This window comes from Oryctolagus cuniculus, chromosome X (assembly GCF_964237555.1).
Source record: "Oryctolagus cuniculus chromosome X, mOryCun1.1, whole genome shotgun sequence".
NCBI classification, from domain to species: domain Eukaryota; kingdom Metazoa; phylum Chordata; class Mammalia; order Lagomorpha; family Leporidae; genus Oryctolagus; species Oryctolagus cuniculus.
The window spans coordinates 126,405,379-126,417,934 of NC_091453.1; the positions used below are offsets into that span (position 1 = coordinate 126,405,379).

A 12,556-nucleotide genomic window follows, 5' to 3' on the forward strand; every position below is an offset into this window, starting at 1 on the left:
TACTGCTGGCGCTGCGCAGACCCGAAACCAGGAGCCAGGTGCTTCCTCCTGGTCTCCCACGTGGGTGCAGGGTCCAAGCACTTGGGTCATCCTCCACTGCCTTCCCGGGCCACAGCAGAGAGCTGGACTGGAAGAGGAGCAACCGGGACTAGAATCCGGTGCCCATCAAGCTTCTTTATTTAAAAACAAAGTGATGTGGGGATTAGAATCAAGAGGGTCATTGAACTTCACCTTCCTTCCAACTAGTCCGCCCAAAACTCCTTACCCTACCCTTTGTGTTTCCAATTCCTTCCTTAGTGAATGAAGAACTTAATCCTTAAAAACCCTAGTGTAGACTCCACGTTCCCTTTCCCTGGCCTCTCCTCTGGCCTCTGCGCACCCCTACCTTCCCCTCATCCCTGGGAAGGGCAGGCCCTGTTTGAAGGTATGGCAGAGCAGTGACAGGAACAAAGAAAGCTTCTCCCTTAGGGAAAGGGACACCGTACAGAAATGAGAGCTGCCACAGCCTGGGGTATGGAAATGGGGTCCAGGTACCAGAGGAAAAGATGCAGATCCCCCTGAGAAAGGAGATGTGGTAGCCTCCAAGTCCTCTCATTAGGAACAGTTACCGGTTGCTCATTTGCCTTCTGGTTACAGCCCTAGCAGCTGGGTGACGTGGCTGATCTGCTGCAAAGTGGGTTCTGGGCACTGCAGGAATATGCTCTTTAAGTTGCTTCTCACTTGGTTCTCCATACTCGTCCACTCTCTCTTCCAGGCCTGCACAGGGTCTCTGCTTTGCTAATCTCCTGAAGGTTCTTCTTGTTTTCACTTTCTTCCACCCACTTCTGCCCCAGGGGCCGCAGCTTACGCAAGTTCTTGAAACTGAGCTGCAAGGTCTTGAATCGGCAGAGGGTCATTTGGCTGAACACCTTTCTAAACACAGCATCAGCCTGGGTTTATTCCAGCATGGTCCCCTTTTGCTTCGGGAGCTTGGCAAGAGTCTGTAGAGCTTTGTCATGCTGGGACTCCTTGGGGTTTTGCTCCAGCTGCTCCTTCTTCAGCTTCACGGCACTGTCCAGGGCAGCGCAGGGCTCAGGGGAGGGCCCCTTCGGACAAGTTCCCTACACGGCCCCTGCCTCGCCCTCAGGCTGAGAGGTCTCCAGACTGCCTTCAGGCACCAGGCCCACTGCTGCGAGCTGCAGGGCGCAGTGCGCCATCACTCTGCAGAAGTCACAGGGCTGTGGGTTCTCAGGAATCCCCCACACCTCCCCAACCGGCCCACAGAGAAGGCCTTGGAAGATCAGCCAGGTTCAAGGGTCCACCTAGCTTGGCTCCGGCCTTTCCGGCCCATCACCCCTCACTGCCTGGTGGTGGCAGAAGATGAAGTCTGAAGTCAGGTGTCCAGTCATGGGGGAACAGGTCGCCCCACTCCAGGGGGCCTGGTGAAATGAGGGCTGCGGAGGGACTGCTCAAAACACCAATCTCCCTCCACAATCTTTCCCATCCTCTTAATTTCAATATTTATCACTTTAAGTGTATTTTTAATCTACTTGACCATCTCTATTTTAACTGGAGAGATTTGCCCATTCAAATATAATTTAAAGACTGATGTGCTTTATTTTGTGTTTTGCACCTTATTTTATATTTGCTATTTATTTTGCATTGCTGCTTGCTGTATTTTTCTTTCTGCTAGTACACATATTTCTGTACTATGTATTTGAAGTAACATATTAAATTCTGCATCCATCAAAATGCTCAATTTATCCACCCATTTCCCCTATGTCAACAAGATGACACATTGAAAATAATTTCACTTCATCCTAACTTTACCACCCCTATTGTTTCAAAGGCCTCGATTTCCACTCACTACCCGTGTTTCAGTATAAACTTTATATATGGTCCTGGAACAATTGAACCTAGTTAAAAAAAAAAAACTGAAGCTCAACTCATACCACCAACCTTACACAAAAATTAAAGTGAAATGTGTTATAAGCCTAAACCTAATAGCTAAAAACTTTAAAACTTTTAGGATGCATTATAGAAAAGTAAACTTCGTCACTCAGGTAAGCAAGGATTTTGTAAGGTAGGATATACAAAGAAAAATCTGTAAAGAATCAACTGAACAACATCAAAATTTAAAACTACTGCTTTTTGAAATACATATTTTAAAATGAAAAGCAAAGCTATAAACTGAGAGAAAATGTTTGTAAGAAACATAGTTAGCAAAGGACATGTATCCAGAATAATAAGAGAAACAACAAACTAATTTTAAAATAGGAAAAATATTTTTGAGCAGTTTATCATAGAAGAAGATAGACAAACACATGAACTCAACATGACTGCTCATTGAGGATTAAAATTTATGGTGATATCACTACATACCTATTGATAAATTCTTTTTTTAACTTTTATTTAATGAATATAAATTTCCAAAGTACAGCTTATGGATTACAATGGCTTCCCCCCCCATAATGTCCCTCCCACCCGCAACCCTCCCCTTTCCCACTCCCTCTCCCCTTCCATTCACATCAAGATTCATTTTCGATTCTCTTTATATACAGAAGATCAGTTTAGCATACATTAAGTAAAGATTTCAACAGTTTGCTCCCACACAGAAACATAAAGTGAAAAATACTGTTTGAGTACTAGTTATAGCATTAAATCTCAATGTACAGCACACTAAGGACAGAGATCCTACATGAGGAGTAAGTGCACAGTGACTCCTGTTGTTGACTTAACAAATTGACACTCTTGTTTATGGCATCAGTAATCACCCTAGGCTCTTGTCATGAGCTGCCAAGGCTATGGAAGCCCCCTGAATTCACCGACTCTGATCATATTTAGACAAGTCCATGGTCAAAGTGGAAGTTCTCTCCTCCCTTCAGAGAAAGGTACCTCCTTCTTTGATGACCCATTCTTTCCACTGGGATCTCACTCGCAGAGATCTTTCATTTAGTTTTTTTTTTTTTTTTTTTTTTCCAGAGTGCCTTGGCTTTCCATGCCTGAAATAGTCTCATGGGCTTTTCAGCCGGATCCGCATGCCTTAAGGGCTAATTCTGAGGCCAGAGTGCTGTTTAGGACATCTGCCATTCTATGAGTCTGCTGTGTATCCTGCTTCCCATGTTGGATCGTTCTCTCCCTTTTTTATTCTATCAGCTAGTATTTGCAGACACTATTCTTGTTTATGTGATCCCTTTGGTTCTTAGTCCTATCATTATGATCAATTGTGAACAGAAATTGATCACTGGGACTAGTGAGATGGCATTGGTACATGCCACCTTGATGGGATTGAATTGGAATCCCCTGGTATGTTTCTAACTCTACCATTTGAGGTAAGTCAGCTTGAGCATGTCCCGAATTGCACATCTCTTCCCTCTCTTATTCCCACTCTTATATTTAACAGCGATCACTTTTCAGTTAAGTTTCAGCACTTAAGAAGAATTGTGTATTGATTACAGTATTCAACCAAAAGTATTAAGTAGAACAAGCAAAAAAAAATAGTAAGAGGGATAACATATTAAGTTGCTCATCAACAGTCAGGCTGAGGGCTGATCAAGTCACTGTTTCTCATAGTGTTCATTCTTTTTTTAAGATTTATTTATTTATCTGAAAGGCAGAGTTACAGAGAGAGAGAGAGAGAGACAGAGGAGATTCACTCCACAAATGGCCACAAGGGCTGGGACTGGGCCCGCCAAAGCCAGAAGCCAGGAGCTTCCTTCAGGTGTCCCACGTGGGTTAGGGGCCCAAGCACTTGGGTCATCTTCCACTGCTTTCCCAGGCCATAGCAGAGAACTGTCCTGGAAGTGTGAAAGCCAAGACACTAACTGGAACCCATATGGGATGCTGGCACTACAGATGGTGGCTTAACTCGCTGTGCCACTGGGCCACAACACCAGCTCCTAGAATGGTAAATTGTTAAAATGACAATACTAGTACTGGCAAAAAATGTTGAGCTACATAAATTGCTGGTGGAAACACAAAATAATAGTCACTTTTGAAAATCAGTTGGCAATTTCTTTTACAATTAAGCACACAGTTACCATACAAATCAACAATCCTATTTCTGGGTATTTATACAAGACTTTTCTTCACATACATGTTCCTATGCCAATGTTTATGCCAGGTTTACTCATAGTCTCTCAAAAAAGGAAACAGCATTGTGTCCTCCAAATAGTGGATATATTGAGGTACATATGTATACACACATACATATATACATATATGCATACATACATATATGCATATAATATACTACTACTCAGCAATAAAAGTAATTAACTACTGATATGTGCAACAATATGAAGTTCAAATGCATTTTACTCAGTGCAAAAAATCAGCCTCAGGGAACCGGCGCTGTGGTATAACTGGTTAAGCCACCGCCTGCAACCCTGTTATCCTATATGGGTACCAGATGGAGTCCCGGCTGTTCCATTTCCAATACAGCTTCCTGTTATTGCAGCTGGGAAGGCAGAGGAGGATGGCCTAAATCGTTGGGCCCCTGCACCCACATGGGGAAACTGGCTGAAGCTCCTGATTTCTGGTTTGCAGCCATTTGGGGAGTGAGCCAGCAGGTGGGAGAATCTCTCTATTCCTCCTCACTATCTCTATAACTCTGCCTTCCAAATAAATAAAATAAATATTTAAAAAATCAGCCTCAAAAGACTACATATTATATGATTTCATTAATATGGCATTCTGGAAAAGGTAAAATTATAGGGAAAAAATACACATCAGTGGTTGTCAGGGGCTGAGTATAGGGGGGGCGGGTGGCCTGCAGTTGTACAAATGTTATCATTTGTCAAAACTCAAAGAACCATACACCAAAAGCAGTAAATTGTACTTTATGTAAATTATACTTTTAAAAAGACAAAGAAAATAACTCAATTGCATATTAAGTAATTATTTACCAAGTTTAAGTGATATGTCATCAAATGTAACCATACCAATAAGCAAAGCCAAACTTACACTATGAGCTGACCCTGTAGCTACAGTAAACAATGATAGTCAATAATCATTTTAAATAATCTGTGTGAAACCAGCAAAGATAAGCAAAATCCCAGGAGACTAGAGAGGATAATATTCTACATTGCAAAAAAAAAAAAAAAATACAAACCTTCTAGTTTAATTGGTTCCTAGAAAAACTGCAAATACAATTCTTAATAAACAAATTTAACACTACTCTAGGCTCAGTATTCTAGCTTTATGAACTCATTCACCATTTCTCTTATATCTAGGGTCCTTAAGGTAACAATTCACTATACCTTAGCAGTTTATCTAGTCCAGATGGATGCTTAAACAAGGTCTATCACAACTTAGACATGTTTCTCTACTCTTTTTTTAAGAGCCCTTCTCAGAGCACTCCTTGATGTGAGAAAAATAAATCAGTCATTAGTGCAGCTCTTCAGAGTGAGGCAAAATTCTGTATAGGTTAGGCACTGATGATGGCAACAAATGCAGAGAACTAGGTCCACAATCCAGTTCTAATACCATTGATGAAAACACTTATTGTTTGCTTACACTGGTTGAGCACTTTACAATTATCCCCATATAAAGAAGAGGTTTTCAAAAGTTCATGGAACATACTTATTACGAAACTAAATTATGAATGGATTTCAAAACATTTTTGCCCAAAATAAATAAATATTTTTTTAATTTTATTTATTTTTTAAGGTATGCAAATTTCATAAGTACAACTTTAGGAATATAGTTATCCTTCTCACCATACCCATCCTCCCACCCACACTCCCACAACATCTCCTCCTCCCTCACCCCTTCTCAGACCCATTCTCCATTAAGATTAATTTTCAATTAACTTTATACATAAAAGACAATCTATACTAAGAAAAGATTTCAACAATTTGCACACACATACACACACACACACAAAAAAAACTTGAGAGCAAGTTTTACAGTTAACTGTTATAATACAACTTATTGAGGACAGAGGTCCTGCATGGGGAGTTATTGCACAGTGAGTCCATCTTCTGCTGCTTTGCCAGGCACATTAGCAGGGAGCTGGATTAGAAGGGGAGCAACAGAGACTCAAACTGGTGCTCCTATGGGATGCCAGTACTTCAGGAGGCAGCTTTACCCACATGGGAGACCCAGAAGAAGCTCCTAGCTTCTGGCTTCAGATCAGCCCAGCTCCGGCTGTTGAGGCAATTTGGTGAGTGAACCAGCAGATGGAAGACTTTTCTCTCTGTCTCTCCCTCTCACTGTCCATAACTCTACCTCTCAAATGAATAAAATCTTTTAAAAACATGATTTAATTATATCATCATAATAAATGAAATAGTCATACATAAGATCATTATGAAGAAAACTATAAAATCTTAGTGAAAAAAATAAAAGATCTGAGTAAATAGACAGATAGTCCTTGCTTCTATTTAGGAAGATACAATATTACTCCCAATTAAAATCTCAGCATGTTACCAGTAGATATTGACACATTGATTTTAGAGTTTATATGAAAAGGTAAAAAACTAGGCTACCCAACACAATATTGAGGAATAAAGTTTGAGGACAGATACCATCTACTTTAAGACTTACTATAAAGCTGCTTAGGTCAGTGTGGTATTGATGAAAGAATAGACAAATAGATCAATGGGAAGAATAGAGAAGCCAGAATTTGACCCATTCGAAAATAATCAATTGATCATTGAAAGAACAAAGGCAATTCAATGGAGGAACTACGGTATTTTCAAGAAATTGTGCTGGAATAATCAGACATTCAAATGCAAACAAAAATAAGAATCTACACAGGTTTTTAATCTTTCGTTAAAAACTTACCCAGAAGAGGACATTTAGCTTAGCAGTTCAGATGTCAGTTAAGATGTCCACATACCTTCTCAGATTGCCTGGGTTTGATGCCCTGATAGAGCTCCTAATTCCAGCTTCCTCCTAATGCATATCCTGGGATGCAACAGCGATGGCTCAAGGGATTGTATTCTTTGCACCCTCCTGCGAGACCTGGATTGAGTTCCTGGCTCCTGGTTTCATATCTAGTCCTGGCCATTGAAAGCATTTGTGGAATCAATGGGTGGATGGAAGGTCTCTATCTCTCTGCTTTGCAAGTAAATATTTTTCTTCGTTTGCTCAAAATGGGTCATACACCTAAGTGTAAAACACAAAAATATAAAACTTCTACAAGACAACATAAGAACATGATAGATCTAAGATAGTTGAATAGAGGCCCTATATTTGCCTCCACCACAGAGAAGAACCAGAAAAACAAAAGAAGGATCACATTTTCCAGGAGGCTGACTGAGGGAAAACTTTAGTAAAGATGTGACAGGAATTGTAAATAGCACAGAGATTCTAAGCCATCAGAGAGAGGGTGGCAGGAAACAAAGCACACCACAATTCTTATCTTGTCTCCCCAGCTTGGTTGAAGGGGGACTTCATCTTGCTGGAAAAAGGTAAGCAGAAAGCTCTGCAAACCCACTACCACCATACTCCAGTAGCCCTAACTACAGGAGAATCCTACAGTTACCACTGGCTTTATGTACAAGTCTAGAAAGATGATTTGGGTCTGAGCAATGGCTTTGCTCCAAAAAAAGGAACTCACTTTGCCTCCCACCCAAAGCCCTAGACATAAGCTACTTCAGCACAGCCACTGTAAAACTCCCTGTCTTACAGGACAGTACAGAGCCCTGTCTCTACCAGAGGTCCAAAGAGTCAGAGCCAAAGACCTACACAATATACTCTTTAGCTATGGCACTGCTGGGCAGGAGTCCTGCAACCATGCTTGCTCACTGTGCATGATCTAAGGAAGCTCACCTCTGCTTCTCAGGGCTTGGTGCCAGCAGCAACTGGTACACAATCCCAGAGGGCCAGACCCAAGGAAGTTTCCTTCCAAACCTATTAGCACATGATGCTGTGTGGCCATAGCACAAACACTATCATGACCCTTGCATGCCTTACGGGATCTGGAGGCAGCCTCTTCTGTGTTCTACACACACTCTTCTGTGTGGGTGCCACAATCCCTGAAGTAACTCATATTCACTGGTAGGACCTGGAGAGCTCTATTTACATTTCTCTGCTTCAGGATGGCAGGTGACAGTCCACAATTCCCAGCATACCCTGTGAGAATGGGGTAAGGGGGCAACTGCATCTTACATCTTTAGCATTGTGATGGTTGGTTCTATAAGTCATAGGGTCACCTGTAGAAGGACCTATCTGCATTCCTCTGCTACTGACCTGTACATACTAGTAAAAAATCCAGAACATAACCTGTGGTTGCTTTGTGAGAACTGGTTAAAGTACCCTTTGAATCCTGTAGATCTGGAACTGTGACTGTTAGAGTTATATACCAAAAAGTTCAGATCAAGGGAACTGGGTAAGTACCACACTGAATTTTGCAATTCTGAGACTGGGTTTGTTTTTCCATATATCCTAGGGATACCTGTGCTCACACTGTGGAGCCTAGGGAAGGCCCTGTCTGCAACTCACTTATGCAGAATTTTACCTGCTGGTGTAGGATACCCATCACAACCTATGATCATATTGTAAGACCTGGCCAAGGTACCCTCTGAGTCCTTCAGCTTTGGTAGTGGGACTACTGGAGCTATATTCCACAAAGTAACCTGATTTAACCTCATGAACCCTAGGTAGAACATTATCTACGTTCTACTGCTGCACATCCATTCCTGTCAGTGCACAATCCTCAGCATAACTTTTTCATGAAACATGGATGCTGGGTAATATCTCCACCACATCCTACAGCTCTGGGCCTATGTACTGTTATCTCCATAAGTACCAGAAACACATGTACCTGCTCCGTGAGACATGGGAAAGGCCCTATCTGCCTTCCAATGCTGCAAGCCCATACCTTCAAGTGCACAATCATAGAATAATCTAAACTTTTCCTATGGGACTTGGGTGAGGAAGCTATCCTGCTCTACTGCCCTGGGACTGTTACTATTAGTACTATATTCCTCACCTGAACCCACACTGTGGGACCTAGGGAATAACCTACATGCACTCCACTATTCAAGGCCCACGTCTGTCAGTGTACATTCCTCAGAATAAACTATATTCACCCATGGGACTTGGATAAGTCCTGCAGTGCTGCAACTGCGGATTATGATGCTAAAACGCTCCTGCACCATCCAGGCCCACCCAACAGGACCTGAAGAAGGTCCCATCCATATCACACATATCCAAGGTAGTAAGTATTGGTGCCCAAAGCTCCAGTATCACTCAGGCTTCCCTGGTGGGACCAGGGAACAGCCCCCTCTATGTCCCACAGCACCAAGTACGTGGCTGCTGCCATCCAAAACTTCAGTGTGATTGACATATAATTTGATGGGACCTAGAAAGACACACCTTTGGAAGCTGACATCCACTTCAAAATCATACCACTACATTCATGAACTGCTGCAGACTAGACAACTGTGGCACTGATAAACACTGCTGATATGGACTGCAGCTGGAGAGATCATTTGGGGGTCATAATTCTGGGATCATATAAACATAAAGCTGAAACAACTACACAAGTGACACCCCCACAGTCCATTTGAACAAAGCAATCATTTTTAACAGAAACTACACCCCTAAAGAATGAATCATTACACCAGATGTGTAGATCTCAATGTAAAGACACAGGAAACAGGAATAATCAAGGAAGCAGAGCACCTCCAAAATACAACGCTTCTCAAGAAATAGATCCAGATTTGAAGAAAATCAATGAGATGCCTAAAATAATTCAAAATGATTCTTTTTTTTTCAACTTTTATTTAATAAATTTCCAAAGTACAACTTTTGAATTATAGCAGCTTTTCCCCTATAACCTCCCTCCCACCCACAACCATCCCATTTCCCACTCCCTCTCCTATCCCATTCTTCATCAAGATTCATTTTCAATTATCTTTATATATAGAAGATCAACTTAGTATATACTAAGTAAAGATTTCAACAGACTGTACCCACAAAGACACACAAGGTATAGAGTACTGTTTGAGTAGTAGTTTTACCATTAATTAGCATAGTATAACACATTAAGGGCAGATTCTATATGGGGAGCAGGTACACAGTGACTCCCACTGTTTTTTTTGGAAATGAAAAATATTTTATTCATATATAGAAAACTGTATGATTCTTAAAAGGTGTGCATGAGTATTGTTCAACACAGCATTGACTCAGCACTCTCCTTGATCAAATAGAGACATAGAAAACAAAATCCATAGTTCCTACCTCTAAGCAAATGCTACAACCTAGAATGGCTACCAGAAGCTACTCAATCATGATACTTATATAAAGATAAATGCTAACATACATAAAAAATCTATATGCTCTATAGACCAGAAGGTGATAGAATATATTTGGAATATCTTGAAAGTCTGTCATGATTCTTACATATGTAAAATGTATTGTTTTTCTTCCTTTCAATTATATGTATGCTAATATGTTAGCTATATATATCTACAAACAATTATTTTTCAAGTTTATAAGTTTTCATCAACAGATAAGCTCATTTTTGTTACAGTAAAATTTAATTAACTTCAGTAGAAGGTTTACCAATATTCTCAAATGATTTTTTAAGAATCCAGTAATTCACCTTCAGAAGTACCACGGCTCAATTTTCTTTTTTTAACTTTTATTTAATAAATATAAATTTCCAAAGTAAAACTTTTGGGCTATAGCGGCTTTTCCCCCCATAACCTCCCATTCACTCGCAACCATCCCATCTCCCACTCCCTCTCCTATCCCATTCATATCAAGATTCATTTTCAATTATCTTTATATACAGAAGATCAATTTAGTATATACTAAGTAAGGATTTCAACAGTTTGCACCCACACAGAAACACAGAGTATAAAGTACTGTTTGAGTACTAGTTATACCATTAATTCACATAGTGCAATACATTAAGGACAGAGGTCCTACATGGGGAATAAGTTCACGGTGGCTCCTGTGGTTGATTTAACAACTGACACTCTTGTTTATGGCATCAGTAATCACCCAAGGCTCTTGTCATGAGTTGCCAAGGCTATGGAAGCCTCTTGCGTTTGCCAACTCCAATCTTATTTAGACAAGGCCATATTAAAACTGAAAGTTCTATCCTCCATTCAGAGAAAGGTACCTCGTTCTTTGATGGCCCATTCTTTCCACTGGGATCTCACACATTTAGGTGGTTTTGTTTGTTTGTTTGTTTTTTGCCACAGTGTCTTGACATTCCATGCCTGATACTCTCATGGGCGTTTTAGCCAGATCTGAATGTCTTAAGGGCTGATTCTGAGGCCAGAGTGCTGTTCAGGGCATCTGCCATTCTATGAGTCTGCTGTGTATCCCGCTTCCCATGTTGGATCATTCTCTCCTTTTTAATTCTATCAGTTAGTGTTAGCAGACACTAGTCTTGTTTATGTGATCCCTTTGACATTTAATCCTATCATTATGACTATGAACTGAAACTGATCACTTAGACATAGTGAGATGGCATTGGTACATGCCACCTTGATGGGACTGATGGAATCCCGTCATGTACTTAACTCTACCATTAGGGGTAATCCCGATTGAGCACGGGCCAAACTGTACACCTCCTCCCTCTCTCATTCCCACTCTTATATTTCACAGGGATCACTCTTCAGATAAATTTAAACACCTAAGAATAATTGTGTGTTGATTAAAGAGTTCAACCTATAGTATTAAGTAGAACAAAAAAATACTAAAAGGAATAAAGTAGTAAGTTGTTCCTCAACAGTCAGGACAAGGCCTGATCAAGTCATTGTTTCTCATAGTGTCCATTTCACTTCAACAGGTTTCCTTTTTGGTGCTTGGTTAGTTGTCACCGATCAGGGAGAACATATGATATTTGTCCCTTTGGGACTGGCTTATTTCACTCAGCATGTGTTTTCCAGAATCCTCCATTTTGTTGCCAATGACCGGATTTCATTTTTTTTACTGCTGTATAGTATTCTATAGAGTACATGTCCCATAATTTCTTTATCCAGTCTACTGTTGATGGGCATTTAGGTTGATTCCATGTCTTAGCTATTGTGAATTGAGCTGCAATAAACACTGAGGTGCAGACAGCTCTTTTATTTGCCAATTTAATTTCCTTTGGATAAATTAAAAGGAGTGGGATGGCTGGGTTGTATGGTAGGGTTATATTCAGGTTTACCACATCCTTGCCAGCATCTGTTGTTGGTAGATTTCTGAATGTGAGCCATTCTAACTGGGGTGAGGTGAAACCTCCTTGTGGTTTTGATTGGCATTTCCCTGATTGCTAGTGATCCTGAACATTTTTTCATGTGTCTGTTGGACATTTGGATTTCCTCTTTTGAAAAATGTCTATTGAGGTCCTTGGCCCATCTCTTAACTGGGTTGTTTTGTTGTTGTGGAGTTTCTTGATCTCTTTGTAGATTCTGGTTATTAATCCTTTATCGCTTGCATAGTTTGCAAATATTTTTTCCCATCCTGTCGGTTGCCTCTTCACTTTCCTGTTTCTTTTGCAGTACAGAAACTTCTAAGTTTGATGTATTCCCAACTGTTAAATTTGGCTTTGACTGCCTGTGCCTCCAGGGACTTTTCCAAGAAGTCTTTGACGGTACCTATATCTTGCAGGGTTTCTCCAATG

The 12,556-nt window shown here is 40.7% G+C and overlaps 1 pseudogene; it reads right to left on the reverse strand.

The window, feature by feature from the left end:
• Window positions 1-204: 204 nt before the first annotated feature.
• Window positions 205-1,280, reverse strand: LOC100354637 (POU domain, class 5, transcription factor 1 pseudogene; annotated as a pseudogene).
• Window positions 1,281-12,556: the final 11,276 nt, after the last annotated feature.